Here is a 16,381-nt window from a genome sequence, read left to right as displayed (position 1 = left end):
TTGTGTTGACTAGTCTGAGCATTTATGATGGAGCAATTGTACATTAACTCTTCTCAGATCATTAATAATCTAATCTTACTATCAAACAATTCAGATCTCACCCAGACAGTGGGCTACACATGAAAGAGCCCAGGGGTGGGTTCTAAAATTTTTTACTACCGGTTCTTTGGGCGTGGCTTATTTTGTGGACGTGGCTTGGAGGTCATGTGATTGGGTGGGTGTGGCTAGGTGGTCATGTGACCGGGTGACCATGGCTATGTGTATAGGGACTACTCAGAGGGCTGAAAAAAGTCATTTCTGACAGGTCTTCACACTTTTGACTGGTCTTCACACTTATGACCTTCCTCACATTTATGCCTGTTGCGGTATTCTTAACAACTGTGTCAGTCATTTCACCACTACTTGTCTTCACCACGCTGACAAGATAGGGTGCAAAACGTAAAATGTGAGGACAGTCGTAAGTTCGAGGACTGGTCAAAAGTGCGAGGACCAATCAAAAATAACTTTTTCAGCCCTCTGAGTAGTCCATATACACAAAAGGACTACCCAGAGGGCTGAAAAAAGTAATTTCTGACAGGTCCTTGCACTTTTGACCGGTCTTCGCACTTATGACTGGTCATCATTTATGCCCATTGCAGCATTCTTAACAACCGTGTCACTCATTTCACAACTGCTTCTCTTCACCATGGTGACAAGATAGGGCAAAAACGTAAAATGTGAGGACAGTCGTAAGTTTGAGGACTGGTCAAAAGTGCGAGGACCAGTCAAAAATAACTTTTTCAGCCCTCTGAGTAGTCAATATGCATAAAAAGATACAGTAATAGAGAGGGATGAAGGAAGGGAAGGGAAATTAGAGTAGGAGTGAGGGTAAGAGAGGGAGGAAGAGAGGAGGAGAAGGAGAAAGGAAGAGGAAGTAGGGAGGAGAAGGAGAGGGGGGGGAAGAGAAAGTAAGAAGGAAAGAAAAGAGAGAGGTGGTAGGTTTGAGGAGAAAGTTTGCTGTACAATAAAAAAGATGAAAGGGAAGAAAGCCAACCCCAAACAAATATATTCTGTGACTCCTGAAGACGTGGACAGGATACTGAGTAGACTGAATGCTTCCACATGTTTATTGGACCCGTGTCCCTCCTGGCTGGTGCTGGCCTCTCGGGAGGTTACACAAGGCTGGCTCCAGGGGATTATAAATACTTCCTTGAGTGAGGGTGTCTTTCCCGCCGCCTTGAAAGAGGCGGTGGTGAGACATCTCCTCAAGAAGCCTTCCCTGGACCCGGCAGTGTTGGCTAATTACCGTCCAGTCTCCAACCTTCCGCCGCGCTCTTAAAACCTTCCTATTCCAGCAAGCTGGCCTGGCCTAACCTTTTTCCCCTTTTCTTTTAAATTGGAAATTTTAAATCTGTTTTTAAATTATTGGGATGTTTTAAATTTGTCTCGGGCTAAATTGTTTAATCTGGTTTTATTTCTGCTTTTAAATTTTCTATTTATGTATTTTATTTTGTGCCTGTTCACCACCCTGAATCCTTCGGGAGTAGGGCGGTATATAAATCTAATAAAACAAACAAACAAACAAACAAACAAACAAACAAACAAACAAACCTTCGCTTTGTTGCGAAGGTTGTTGAGAGTGTGGTAGCATGGCAGCTCCCTCAGTACCTGGATGAATCGGCTTATCTGGATCCGTTCCAGTCGGGCTTCAGGCCTGGGTGCAGCACGGAAACAGCATTGGTCGCATTGATTGATGATTTCTGGAAGGCTCGGGACAGGGGTTGCTCCTCTGTCCTGGTCCTATTAGACCTTTCAGCGGCTTTTGATACCATCGACCATGGTATCATGCTGCACCGGCTGGAAGAGTTAGAGGTGGGGGGCACTGTGTTGCGGTGGTTCTCCTCCTTTCTCTCCGACTGGTCGCAGTCTGTGTTGGCAGGGGGGCAGAAGTCGACCCCGAGGCCCCTCATATGTGAGGTGCCACAAGAGTCGGTCCTCTCGCCCCTTCTGTTCAACATTTATGTGAAGCCGCTGGGTGAGATCATCCGTGGTTTCGGGGTGAAATACCACCAGTACGCTGATGACACTCAGCTGTACATCTCCACCCCGGACCACCCCAATGATGCCCTTGAAGTGATGCCCCGGTGCCTGGAGGCTGTACGGATCTGGATGGGGAGAAACAGACTCAGGCTAAACCCATCCAAGACCAAGTGGCTGTGGTTTCCAACGTCCTGATATAGTCAGTTGGTGCCATCACTGATTATTGGGGGCGAGTCGTTGGCCCCTACGGAGAGGGCTCGCAACTTGGTGTCCTCCTGGACTCACAGCTGTCTTTAGAAGAGCATTTGACGGCTGTGGCCGGGAGGGCATTTTATCAGGTTCTCCTGATTCGCCAGTTGCGTCCCTTTCTGGATCGGGACTCGTTAAATACGGTCACTCATGCCCTCATCACTTCCCACCTGGACTACTGCAATGCTCTCTATATGGGGCTCCCCTTGAGGAGCACCAGGAGGCTCCAGCTGGTCCAGAATGCAGCCGCGCGGATGGTTATGGGAGCAACGTGGCGCTCCCATGTGACCCCCCTCCTGCACGAGCTGCACTGGCTCCCAGTGGTCTTCCGGGTGCGCTTCAAGGTTTTGGTTACCACCTTTAGAGCGCTCCATGGCTTAGGACCAGGGTATTTACGAGACCGCCTTCTGCCACCAGTAGCCTCTCACTGACCAGTACGCTCCCATAGAGAGGGGCTTCTTAGGGTGCCGTCGGTCAAACAGTGTCGACTGGCGGCCTGCAGGGGGAGAGCCTTCTCTGTTGGGGCACCCGCCATCTGGAACAAGCTCCCCCCGGAGATACGGAGGATCCCGGATCTGCGCGCTTTCCGCTGTGCCTTCCAAACATTCCTATTCCAGCAGGCCGGCCTGGCCTAACCTCCCTTTTAAACTGTTTTAAATTTTTTAAATTTTATATTTGTCTTATAAATTTAGGGTGTTTTAAATTTTGTTTTCTGGGCCAAATTATTTAATTGTATTTTAATGGTTTTTTAGCATTTGTATTATATGTATTTTATCTTTTGGCTGTTCACCGCCCTGAGTCCTTCGGGAGTACGGCAGTATACAAATTCAATAAATAAATAATAATAATAATAATAATAATAATAATAATAATAATAATAATAATAATACCACCCTTCATCCTCATCTCTAATCTTAATCAAATTCAATTTTTCCCTTCTATTCTATATTATACCCCTTCCCATTGTCATCTATTTTTATATCCATCCTCATTGGTTAATTATGTAATATTACAGTTGTTTAATACAAATTCAACATTTTAATATAAATCAATTAGTTATATAACTATCTTTTTTGTATATTAATCAATATGAACATGAATATTCCAATTATTTCCATGCAATCCAATTTCTTACAAATCAATTAATTATATTTACCAATAATAATAAACCAAATAATTTCCCCCATATATTCCTCCAAACCACAACTTAACCATTTCTGCTTTCAATACAATATACAATTAATAGTATCTCAATTATTACAATTCCCTAGTTAAATAGAGCTTTTTTTCTTTTGTGTTTTAAAATCTTGAACTCTCCTCTTTTGCCCTAATTTTCCCATTGTTTGCAGTTTTGTACCTACCTTTTTTGGTAAGGAAAAAGAAAAAGAAATCTCTCTCTGCCTCATTTTGTCAGGTTGCAGCAAAGATCCTGCTTTACTTTCAGTTTCATTTTTTCAGCATAGCTACGGGAAAAAAATCTGCTCCAGCACTCTTTGCAGCTAGCAACAGAGCTCTGGCCAAAACAGCTGAGAGCAAATCAGCTGAGAGTCGGGAGGCCAATCTAATCAACTTGTGCTAATTAACCTATGCTGAAGCTGAAAGGGGCTGTTTTTTCTATTTTTGGAGGCACAGGTCTACTCGTTTGTTTTCTTTTAACACTGATCAGCTGTAGGGCGGCCCTTTGAAGCCCCGGGGCAAGAGTTTAAACAGTTTTTTTCCCTCTAGCCATCAACTGGGACTAAAGAGGCAGCAATAGATTGGGAATGGGCGGGGTAAGCAAAGGGCGACCGGGCCGGGAACTGGTTCGGGGGCATGGCCAGCCAATCTTATTACCAGTTCTCCGAACTATTAAAATTTTTTACTACCGGAGCAACCCACCACTGAAAGAGCCCCATGCTATCCACTTTTTCCCTTTCAGCTACAAAATAAAGGGCTGATCTCTAAGTTAAACTTTAGTACGTTATAATAATCACCAGAACAAGATTCCTCTCAACCTGTTATCACAGTTCACAGAAAGACTGATTCTAATATCATGTTGTAGTTCAGTGATATGGCCATAGGCTTTCTATAATAGTCCTTAACATGCTGAATGTTTCTCATGAACACCAGAATATAGGTTAGCAAGCCATCAGTTAATTTCTTTTCAAAGAGATTACTGTTTGGCAATCTTTTATTTCAAGAACATTCACTGTCTACTTGCTGGAATGTCATGTTGCAAACTTAGTTACACATGATTGGCTCTAATTTGTAAGCAGGTAGGTCTGATTCACATATAACACTGAATTACAATACAATGTGATCAAGTTTGGTTTTGTATGATATGCAAATCCATCCTTAAAAAGGGAAATACATTTTGTTTTTTTACAAATCACAATTCAGAAACATGGGTTGCTATTCATTATTTTAAGCACAGCTTTGGCTGAACCCATTTAATCCTGGTTTATTTTTATATTTTCCCAGTTTGTTTCTGGGTACTGGCAGAAAAGAATGGTAAAAACCAGGACTGACTGAATAAACTATAATTACTTTTCTCATTTGAAAAACTTCAGTTTGTTATTGGTTTATTTAATAAACCATGGCAAAAACAAATCATGGCTTTTGGGGGTGGCTTTATACATATTTTATACACAGACTTACTTTAGGAAAGACAAGCCCTGGGAGAATTCAGACAGACATTTTTCTACTTTTCATGTGGCCATGAAAACCTATGCTTCAAATTTAAATATAGCTTACTGAGATGTTGAACTTGAATAATCATTTATCTTAACTATAATTGGCTAAAATAAGGCAGTTTTAAAGCTGATTTACTCCAATTAATCAAGATCAATCATTTTTAGGCTCCTGGTGCCATTTTTTCAAAATGTTAAAAGTGCTTTTTAAATTAAAAAGATAAATTAAAGATGTGGAAAAAATAGATTCAGATTTCACATGACAGTGCATGATGCTGCAAGAATTGGCTAACCTATGAAAACCACTCACTACAGATGTTTGACCAGCCTACATAGTAGCATTTTATTGATTTAGAATTAGAAGCAAGCATGGGTTGCTCTTCAGAATATCCATAACATAAGACAAACGAACTTTCTGCCTCCATGTAAGTTGCTTAGTGGAAAATTTCCATAGCTTCACAGAATCTCAGTGTGCAAAATCAAACTTCGGTGTGAAGAGAGGATAAGAGCTATTTCGGGTTTCATAGTTGCTTGATCACTATGATCCCCACAGGTACCAGGCATCTGCCAAGAGCCAGTTCCTTCAGAATTTGACACTGGAGAGAGAAATGCACAAGAGGTATTTTTGAATAGGTCCCATTGCTGTATAATTCTAATATCTGGCTTCTCTTGGTAAATTTACTTGCCATGCTTAAATGCCACCACTTATTTGTTTTCAGCTGCAGAAGTTCAAACACCTAAAAAGATATATCTTAAGAAATATGGACATTACCAGAACTATGATTCAGAAGCTAGCTATGCACTGCCTTGTCAGAAAAAACTTTAATCTTCAAAACAATTATTGGAAAGTTAGCTTTTAATAAAGACAAATCAAACTGCCTTAAAAAAATCTGCTGTTTATCCATGCTACCTTAGAGAGAAAGTTATCTTTTTTTAGATCATGGTCACCCCTATTTAATATCTGTTCAATTAGGAATCATTCTAATTATTCCTCACATTCTTCCTCTACTATTAAAAGCGAACACTTGCTAATAAATAATGGCCCCATAGTTATTTTCATTTCATGGATTACTTAGATGAAAGCTTAAGTATTGTAAAATAGTTTCCAAATATTCAGAATTAGGGTTACTCAGACCCACAGACAATTATTGCATTCATGATCTGATTAAAACCATCATGTGGTTTATTTTCCGACTTATGTGATGAGTGAAAGGAGACTGTGAATACATTGATTTCTTTTAGGGCAGTAATCCACTGCTGTAATAATGCTTTCTTGCTATATATGGTTAATTTGTGGTTCCCTGGTTTATTTGAAGGTTATTTTATGTCCTGTCCAATTTCCTAACCAATGCAGAGAGATGCAAGGCAAAACCAGTTAAAAAACAGGAGAGAAAATCTAGGAATTGGCCAAATTTATATTGCCTGACTTCACAAAGGAATCCAGCGTGTTCAACAAGCCAGAACACAACATACTACGTGATGCAAAATTTCTGAGAAAGAAGAGGGTTAAATTCTTTGAATAAAAATATCTGAACATGAATAAACTTTGCTCTGATAACTGAAATAAACAGTTAGCACTAGTCCCAAGGTGATAGTTAAACAGACTTGCAAAATGTGTATGGCAGTTTCTCCAACTCATGATAAATGCTTTGGAGAAATAGTTATATTCTTCTTTTTTGTTAAAATACTCATTCATTTATATTTTAGACCACATTACCATAGTAGGAAGAAACCGACACTTTTATTTACCCCATACAAAATCAAACTATTCACTAAATCATGAGACTGCTTAAAGTTTGTGCTTGTGGTTTGTACTCTTTTCTTGATTATGACTCAAAGCAAAGAGATCAAAAGGAAGAAAAATAAGACCGTATCTGAATTGAATTAAATTGAATTGAATTTATTAAATTTTTATACCGCCCTTCTCCCAGAGGGACTCAGGGCGGTGAACAGCCAGGATTAAAATACATACAATATGAAAATTAAAATAATTTAAAACATAATTAAATCCATTTGGCTTCCCCAATTTAAAACCCCTTACCCATAAAACAATTAAAAATTTTAAGCCAGCCCGGCTTGCTGAAAGAAGGTCTTCAGAGCCCGGCGGAAAGTATGGAGGTCCGGGATCAATCGTATCCCTGGGGGTAGCTTGTTCCAGAGAGCGAGTGCCCCCACAGAGAAGGCTCTCCCCCTGGGGATCACCAGTCAACATTGCTTGACCAACGGCACCCTGAGGAGACCCCCTCTGTGGGAGCGTATTGGTCGGTGGGAGGTTATCAGTGGCAGAAGGTGGTCTCGTAGGTACATCTCTAGGCTACCTGGTGAATATACATATACATCCTCTAGGCTATAGACATCCTCTAGGCTACCTGGTGAAATTGCTCTGGAGAAATGAATGCTTTTTAAAATTAAAATCACACAATGGACAAAAAACTAGGATGCATTCTGGTGAATGTACTACTACTTCTCCAAAATCAGACCAATCTGTTTTATTTAAATGTTCATGCTACTCATAATTTCTAAACAATACTATATTGGGAGAAATACAAGTAGCAAGATTAGCCTTTTGAAAATAGTCATAGTCATCACAGAAATAAAGACTCTGTAAAGGTTTATTTTCTGTTACCTGAAAACAGTCACCCTCTATTCTTCCCTGGATCTAATTCTTCATATTGCAGTATGACCTGCATTACATTTTTCACATTTCACTGCACATTGAACATATGCCAACAGATGAAAAATACATGCACTTTGAATTTCTTTATTAAGTATAATATTTAGATATTATAAAGGGTTTGGACCATCATATGAAGGATGCTTGAGCAGTCTATTTACTGGCCCTTTAAGAAATGCTAACATCTTCTGAATAAGGCAGAATAATATTATGGTTAATATTTGTGAAGGAACAAGGATTATTGTTGAGTGCAAGGCAAGACAAAGTGGGTGGAGTTCTATGGCACACAAGGTTGAGGCTGAGCTTTCCCATTTTTCTATGTTGGGATAAGCACATCTTTATTACCTTAACTGCAGTAAATGCAAAAAAAAAAAAAAAGATTCAATTAAGACAGAGAACACATGTTCAAAGTTCACAAGATACAGAACGTCATTGTATTTGAAGCATTATGTTAATTATCTTCAGCAGCTTGGATAACAGTCAAGCCAAAGTTCATCTTTCTATAGTTTTTATTGTTGATTCAATTACAGGTAGTCCTCAATTTACGACCCAATTGAGCCCAAAATTTCTGTTGCTAAGTGAGACATTTGTTAAGTGAGTTTTGCTCCGCTTTATGACCTTTCTTGCCCTAGTTGTTTAGTGAATCACTGCAGTTGTTAAGCTAGTAACTCAGTTGTTAAGTGAATCTGACCTCCCCATTGACTTTTCTTCTGAGAAGGTCACAAAACATGATTACATGGCCCTAGGATACTGCAACCGTCATAAATATGAGTCAGTTGCCAGGTGTCTGAATTTTAATCATGTGACCATGAGGCTGCTGCAATGGTTCTAAGTGTGAAAACGGTTGTAAGTCACTTTTTTTCAGCGCCATTGTAATTTTGAACTGTTACTAAACAAACTGTTGTAAGTCGAAGACTACTGTATAACAGTTATACCAGCATAGCAGACACCCAAATTTTCTGTTAAAAGAAAATTACTATCAGGAAGGTTTCACTGATTGTTAATTCAGCTACAATTTAGTTTATCCTCATTAAAAGGTAAATTCTTCTCTGAATAGGACTCAGCTACTGTTGACCCTATGGCCATACTCATGTTGTTTCTGTAAGAACAAAATGGAAGTGATTGGCCACTGCTTCTTCTGAAGTGCTTTTTAGCTTCATAACCTAATCTACAACTTCCTGGATTTTATGGCTGTCTCCAAGGGCATACTGTGTGTGTGTGTGTGTGTGTGTGTGTGTGTGTGTGTGTGTGTCAAAAAAGTTAATATGGTGGATGCAATTGAAGCCCCTTTCCCTTTTTACCGCACTGGACTCATACTTTAAAAAGATTAGGTCTTGGATTGTGCCATTGTACACATCATCGTGACCTATCCTCAAGAAACACCTGTCGTCTTCCATCCAGCACTAATCTGAACTGACCCTGCTTGGCTTCTCAAGTGCAACTGGTGTCACCAGATGCTGTGACCTATAGCGGTTTTATAATGTTTAAAACACTCCTGCTCAGAAGCAAGATGTGTGGTGCTTTAAGAAACGGAAAATCAGTAATGCCTTATATCAAGAAGCATACAGTATATATTGTACTAAAGTATAGCAATAAAGTATACTAAAGTACGCCTTGCGCACGGTCACTCATGCCCTCATCACCTCCCGTCTGGACTACTGTAATGCTCTCTACATGGGGCTCCCCTTGAAGAGCACAGAGGCTCCAACTGGTCCAGAATGCGGCCACACAGGTGATTATGGGAGCGACACCCATGTAACACCTCTCCTGCGTGAGCTGCATTGGCTCCCGGTGGTCTTCCGGGTGCAATTCAAGGTGCTGGTTACCACCTTTAAAGGTGGTAAGCTCCATGGCTTAGGACCTGTGTACGTACGAGATCACCTTCTGCACCGATAGCCTCCCACAGCAGCCACTACTGATTTGCCTGAACCAGATAGAACCAGCTGAATACCACCACTGTACTAAAGTATAACGATAGGGAAAGGGCATGGAAAGATGAAATGAAGGGCCATGAATAAAATGCAAAATAATTTTGCTTCATTGGAGGGGGATACAAACTGAACCATAAAGATTCAGTGGGGAGGGAGATATGTGAATAAATGGTACCACAAATCTGATCTGAATTAAAGTTTCTAATGTATGCCATACTAAAGGTAAAGGTTTCCCTGTCCAGTGGTGTCCAATACTAAACAGAAGATTGTATGAATTCAACATGACATCCTTGAGTAGCTCAAGAGAATAAAATGGGAGTGAAGGAAAACAGTTTATTAGGAATTAAACACCATCTTCTCTTTCCTGGTTGAAAATTTTAATGTTTTGCTTTACATTTTATTTTCTCACTGCCCACCACAATTCCACTAGGGTAATAAAAAGCCTGGGAGTATACAACTGGGAGGGAGAATAGCCACAATAATTACCTCCCAAGGTGCTTTGCTGTATTACTCACTTGTGGAAAATGTGTGCTTATCCAACAAGTAAAGGAGCCCAAACAGCAGCTTTGTTCCCTGGGTTGACACCTAAAATTCCAATTCACATACTACACAATCTAAGCCAAGTATTTTGGAATTAAGCAGACAACTTTGAGAGAAATACAAATATTCTGACCCCAGACAATCCTTACAACTCAGCCTAAAAAATTAAGCCAAATAATAAGTGCCAGAGACAAATACAGTAGTCTGCATTACCAATATTAAGAACTCTTAAAAATACTAATTACAGTAATATGATTCTCTTACCCTCCCTGATATTTCTGTCACCTCCAGATTTATTTATTTATTTATTCTATTTATATGCCACCCTTCTCCGGAGACTCAGGGCAGCTTACAATGCGTTAAGCAATAGCCTTCATACTTTTGTATATACCTGCTTAGTAGGGCTTTCGCCTCCCCCGCCCCCCAGTGGTGTTCTTTTTTTTCTTTTTCTTTTTTTTTTTTATACAAAAATTTTTATACAAAATTTTATATTGCTCCCACAATCTGGGTCCTCATTTTACCTACCTCGAAAGGATGGAAGACTGAGTCAACCTTGAGCCTGGTGAGATTTGAACTTGCAGTAATTGCAGGCAGCTGGTGCTATTTAACAGCACTTTAGTCTGCTGTGCCACCAAGGCGCAAACTACCAATTATCTTCAGCAATTTCAATGAAAGATGGAAGAAATATACTTTGAATTGTGTTGCGTTTCCCAGATTCCAAAGAACTACAAAGATAAAATTTGGTTCATAATCAAGCATTTTCTTAGTAAGCCATTAATTATTACTCATATGGCTGGTTAGGAATGATGGGGCTTGATTTTGGAGGTCAAGAACTGGGGAAAGATTGGTGTTTTACTCTCAATGTTTACTGATCACAAAAAAATCTCTAGCATGTAGATGTGAACTCTCAATTGCATCAGATTGTCAACACACACAGGAACTCTTAGAAGAGTTACATTTTACACATTGATTTATGTCTCTCCGTTTTTCAACACTAAACTTAGCAGAAAGAAACAGTTGCAGGCTCTCCCAGAGATAGGAACAGAATCTACAGATACTTGAATTAAAATACTATCCATGGAAAATCAATTCACACTATGTAAAACTTCCAATACTGTATATATATTAACAGTTGTTTTTAAAAATGTAGTTGAAGACTCTCCTGGATTAGAATATTATTAGTCATGCAAATTAATGTATTAATGCATTAATTAATTAGTGCAGTTAAGATTTGGGTTTTTTTCTTCCTAGCATATTCCCACAAGTACAGGAACTGTTATTCTACCTCAATACCAACAATCTTAAAAAATGATATATAAGGTCTATGCAATAAATATTTCTCCAATATATCCAGTCTTGAAGCCTTAATACAGGCCTCAAATAACACAAATTGTTTTTAATATATATGGCCATTTCCTGCTTCTGAGCTGTATATTCTGACCTCTACAGCTGCAGCAGGCATTGTTTGATTAGTAGCACAAACCAACACATAATTGATCATGTGTTGGGAATGGATCCCAGCCAGGAAGATATGCTATTTAACTAAAGCGACTGGTGATTTGTAGCTGTCTGGAATGGTTAGTGCTCATAATCAATACCAACAGGCTCACCAAGTAATTGGTAAGCAATGGGCAATACCATTGGAGTTGCCCTTATTTTTTTTTCTGCATTAGATATTGCACAGGACTTTGCAATATCTCCTGTGGAAGCAACAAGTTTAACAACAATATTTAGTCATCATTTATGAATGAGGTAGATATTTCTATTAATCATGGCTGAGGTCCAGACACATTGTGGCAGAGCTGCATAAAACTATTCTGTTTTGCATAGTTGCCTCAACTCCAATTGCTGGAACAATCCATTCTGAGATGGAGACTGATGTGGAAAAGTGGGGCGCCCTGCCTCAGCGCCTCCAGCTGGACAATGTTAAGAAGGACTGCTTAACTTTCCCCATCTATTTCTTTGGAAATATTTTCTGGCCCTGGCATTGAAGATCAACAGAGCAGCCAATCTGATGTGACATGGCAGCTCTGATGCAATGCTTTATTTACTGATTTATTCATTTCTGAAACAGACTGTTCCATTTCAATCCAAAAGTAGCTTAATCTCTACAGCTAGGTAATTTTAGAAAGAAAATACCCATTTGTACCTCTTTGAAGTACAAATGCTATTACAGAAACAATCACATTCCAAAAAGCTAGTTACCCTAAATTCCTTATGTTTACTTAGTGCTTAAATACCCAGATCTGTCTAGACAAAGCTGTATAGGAAAAACATATCTTAACTACCTTCATGGAGCGAGCTGACTTTCAATATCATCCTGCAATCTTTAGCATCCAAATATATACAAGAAAAGGCAGAAAATGTTTGTCTTGAAATAGAGCACAGTACAAGATCTAGGTGTTGTACCAGTTTTCACATTTTCACACTCTTCACTTAAAGAAAATGTTCCCCCTTATTTAATATGTCAAGTGCTTTTGCTTTATATTTATTTAACAACATTTCTGACCACATTTAAAAGACTCCGTGCACAAGATCAAAAACCTCATGAATAAGACTGATAATAAATTCTCAACAATATAATACTCAATTGGGTGACTTTTTTTCTCTACAACTGTTTTCGGGATTTTTTTAGCGTTTGAATTTCTACCAAAACAGAAGCGACCAATTGTTTTCCTACAAACCAAGTTTATAACAATGGTGAAATATCATTTTACTCCAGAGTAATTTATGCGACCAACTATTATAGTTATAATTCCCACTATTTTGCAAGTTATTGGATTGGATAAAAGCTGCTTAGAATATTATAGAATACTATAGAATGTTATACCCAACATACTACAAGAAACACTGTAACAGGAGACAAATGCATATATAGGTACTCCTCAACTTACAACAGTTCATTTAGTAACCGTTTGAAGTTACAACGGTACTGAAAAAAGTGACTTATGACCAGCTTTCACACTAATGATTGTTGCAGCATTTCCATTGTCTCATGATCATGTTTTGCGATTGTCTGACAAGCAAAGTCAACTGAGAAACCAGATTCACATAACAACCATGTTACTAACTTAATAACTGCAGTGATTCACTTAACAACTGTGACAAGAAAGGTCGTAAAATGTGGCAAAATTCACTTAACAACTCTCTCATTTCGCAGTAGAAATTTTGGGCTCAATTGTGGTCAAACATTGTGGACTATCAGTATTGGGTAATGTGTATGCCATTGTCTGTCTTGTTATAAATCCCCAGAAATGTGTGGAGCCATTTGATCTGTTTTGGGAAATTGTTTTTACATATAAAATGAACAATTTTTGCATATTATTTTGCATAAAGTATACAATTTAACTCTTGAAGCTATCTTAACCAGAATAAAATTATAGTTTCACACAGCATGACACACAAGATTACGTGGTTTAGCTACAAGAAACAGTGAACAGATAGCCTAAAACAGGCAGAAAAGTGAATGAAGGGCCTCTCAAAATAGTCCTTAACCAAATTCTACCAGGGCACTTTATAACTAGATTTGAGAATATGCACATTATTGAAATTTAGCTCCATGTTTACTACCTGATATTTTCACATATACAAGCAATTATTAGTTATTTTAAAACATATACCTTACAGACAAATTGATTCTACAAGAGCTTTTAACATTTCCTATGTGGATAAATGGTATTACATTAAATCTCAAAAGTCTACAAACTAAGATACCTAAGAAATATACATAGAAGATCAGTATGCCTATTGCAATCTATACATATATTATTCGCCACCTACAGGCTGCAGAGGACATGGAGTTTATTTGTAGAGTGTATTAAAGGTATGGTAATAGGTACATCACATGCAGGATTATATGTAAATTGTCATTGCTTTGTTCAGTAGACTCGGCCCCAGAAAACAGGCATGAAGATATCAATCAGGTTAAACTTTTTATGGCTACAAAAATGCCCTAAGAGAATAAGCTGGCCACGAGGGAGAACCTCAAATTATAAAGCAAAGTACATATAGATCCATAAAACAAAAGCCAAAATAAATATAAAACCTGAGTTGGATCTATCTAAGCATTCTGTTCCCACGATGCCCAAATCAGATGCCAAGAGAAAGCCCATAAGCAGAAAATAAGTGCAGTGGCACCTCTCTGTTTATCTGCCCCAGCAACTGCTTCCTATAACATATAGATCAAGCAAAGGTTATAGACACATTGGCTGGTGATGATTTAGGGCAGTGCTTCTGGCTAGGGAATTCTGGGAGTTGAAGTCTACACATCTCAAAATTGTCAAGTTTGAGAAACCATTTTAGGGGATTCTTGCACTGAGCGGGATTTTAATGGACCTAATCTGTTTTTTCTATGTAACTATCCTGCCTAGAAATCTAATAGTTTTAAATATATATGTTTTTAAGAGAAGAATATCCAAACTGATATCATCATTGCATTTGGGGGTAATGGCTCTGTTCCTACACAGCCAAATGATCTCTTATCTGTCCTGAATCTTCCCACAATATTTGATAGGGTGACTGATTTCTACTTGATGAGAAAGGTGGTTTTATTCCATGCATACATAGTTGTTATACACTGTAATTACATCAGATTCCCAAAATGACTTGGAACACAGGGAAATCTGACCGTATGTACATTTATTAAGGTGATTTTTAATTATAGTATGGGGTTAAAAATACATTGAATTGGGCTCAAAAAGAAAACTATGTAATAGATTGCTTTAAAAAAAAACTATCCAGAAAACTACAACTACTAGATAGTAGTTAGTTTTCATATATGTTGAATCATATTGGGTGGTTTCACCTATGGTGCCAAGTCAACAAGATAAAACAAGCAAATCATAATGTGGCTTCTTCTCAGGTGTTTAATATTAAGACCTTTTTTGACATTAACAGTAATGTCTAATATTACATGTTTCTCTCCAAGGTCCTCTGGCTGAGCATACATTTTTCTAGCATCCGCTCTGTGATCCTTTTAACCAAAACACATGATCTAACACTCACTGCAATCTAGGGAACAAGTGACACCTTGTGAAGGATTAAAAACACTCAATGCTTCTTTGTAAAAATATTTCTAGAAGTATTGGTTGGCAACCTCCAAATGGCAGAGCAGAAAATTTGCAGATAATGGAACAGTACTATAACCCAAGACACTCTGACAGCCCAAGATGGCACTGATTACGTTCACACATTACACTATACCAGTGCGATGGTCAGTGTAAAGTCACTAAGGTTGAGAAACTCTGCAGTATACCATGCAGTACATTGTTTAACTACAGTTAACAATAATTGACTAGGTTCACATACCATGCTAAGGTATGAATCATGGCTTTCAAGTCCACACTAGCTGGATTCAGATAAGTTAGGCCAAACACAAGCAAACCACAACAAGAACACAATTCAGGGTTAGCCGCCCTATTCTCAGAAATTGAAGAGCAGCTTTTGGTAAAGCCAGTGAACACAATCCCACCATCTACCCAGCTTTATATCAGAAAACCACGCAGGCCTGTCCCTTTTCCTCTTTGCACGCCACCAGCCTCTCTCTTTTGCCGAATAACTAGTCCTCTCCACGTAATTCTGAAGCACCCCACCCCCCGAAGGAAGAGCAGGGCAAGAAGAGCACAGGCAGCGACTCGCCAATCGCTTCCAGCGTCCCAGGCAGTTCTGAACTCGCTCTGCTTGTACAGCCTCTTTTTATCGGGCGCATTACAAAGGAGCCATTAGCGCAAATCTAGAGGCAAATTCCCCTGAGTGTATAAACGCGTCCTTTGTAATCCGATGTAAAACGGCACCGTATAATGAAAATAATCGTTTTGCACTCTGGGAGCAACATCCAGAGGCACAAGAACTGCACCGAGTAATGTGGGAGTTGCAAAAATGGAACCGTGGGAAGCTATCTCGGGTGCTTTGATACAACCAAACGGTTAAAGAACATGAAGTGGAATTGTGGAACTTTAAGTCGAGCTGAGATGCGTCTTCCTGCGCTTCTCGCGTTCCGTTCCTTTCCCTGGACTAGATGACCTCCAAGGTCCCTTCCAACTCTGTTACTGTCACTGCCTTTCTTCACGGTTGCTTTGCAAGCCAACATTATAATCTTTGTAGCGCACACGAGAACAGCCGCCCTACAAGCGGGCGCAGTGCCTTTTCACTAGTCCGCCTGGATGCTCAATGAAGCTTCCTAACAGCGCCAAGAAATCGCTATTTTAACTCGCTAGGAACTAATTTGTAAAAAAAAAAAAAAAAAAAAAAAAAAAAAAAGCTCGCAGATAAGCAGAGAAAAGCCGTGCGTTAAGACTAAT

General features: G+C 39.0%; 1 protein-coding gene across 1 annotated transcript in view; it reads right to left on the bottom strand.

Moving 5' to 3' along the window:
* Positions 1-16,381, bottom strand: part of RIPK4 (receptor interacting serine/threonine kinase 4) — a 34,330-nt gene that overhangs the window by 17,257 nt on the left and 692 nt on the right. The window lies entirely within an intron of this gene.

Source organism: Pituophis catenifer, unplaced genomic scaffold (assembly GCF_029215685.1).
Source record: "Pituophis catenifer annectens isolate HBS135680 unplaced genomic scaffold, rPitCat1.0.hap2 SCAF_4, whole genome shotgun sequence".
NCBI classification, from domain to species: domain Eukaryota; kingdom Metazoa; phylum Chordata; class Lepidosauria; order Squamata; family Colubridae; genus Pituophis; species Pituophis catenifer.
Note: the sequence above shows the minus strand (reverse complement) of the source record. Positions and strands in the feature narration are given on the sequence as shown.